This window comes from Montipora foliosa, chromosome 2 (assembly GCF_036669935.1).
Source record: "Montipora foliosa isolate CH-2021 chromosome 2, ASM3666993v2, whole genome shotgun sequence".
Lineage (NCBI taxonomy): Eukaryota > Metazoa > Cnidaria > Anthozoa > Scleractinia > Acroporidae > Montipora > Montipora foliosa.
This window is the reverse complement of record NC_090870.1, coordinates 41571237-41571996: the sequence shown is the minus strand read 5'-3', so window position 1 is coordinate 41571996 and position 760 is coordinate 41571237.

The window sequence follows — 760 nt, the reverse complement described above, 5'->3', positions numbered from 1 at the left end:
TGAGCGTATTGTTGTTCAGTCTTTGACAGTGTTCGTGACGCGAAGGCGACTGATCGCGATCCACTTGCTTCTGTATCAGGCATATCTGTAAGTTGTCGTAAAGATTTTGGCGTATTTCAAGGGTTTCGTTAGACTTCTGACACGATGTTTAAAGAAGTAAACTCTACACGCTTGTGGTCTGTAAGATTTGCGCTTTTATTCATGCTAGTCATTCAATATATACAAGATAGATCAGGTAACCAATTAACACATAAACAGGAGGTGACTCATATCGTAACATGTACGGTGGCCAATTTACATTATCGACTCCGTTGTTAACATCAAATTTTTTGTATACTACTTCCTCACCGACGCAGCATCACAGTTTCTTTAGAAACTATCCCCTTCATTTTCGATGCTTGGTTGAGTCTTTGCCCCAACCGGAGTCAGGACTCTGTACGACTAGGTTCACTCGAGATTTAGCAGCGCGTTAAAATGACCAAGTGACCACGATTTTCCCGCCATTTTTCGCGTTTGCCAGTTGCCGGTTGCCGTTTTCGCGTGTGCCGTCTACGCGAGAACTACGTAAGTATTTCTTCCTTTTTTTCTTTTACATATAAGTTGTTAATATTGTTGAAAAAAAAAGTATCCCAATAATTTTTCCAGCAAGTCATATTACGGCAAATTAGGTTTCGTGTTTAAAAATCCTGTATAACTCACTCCTTACCACACTTTTCTTCATGAACTCCCCACAGTGAGTCTCAAAACAGCTTCATCGAAA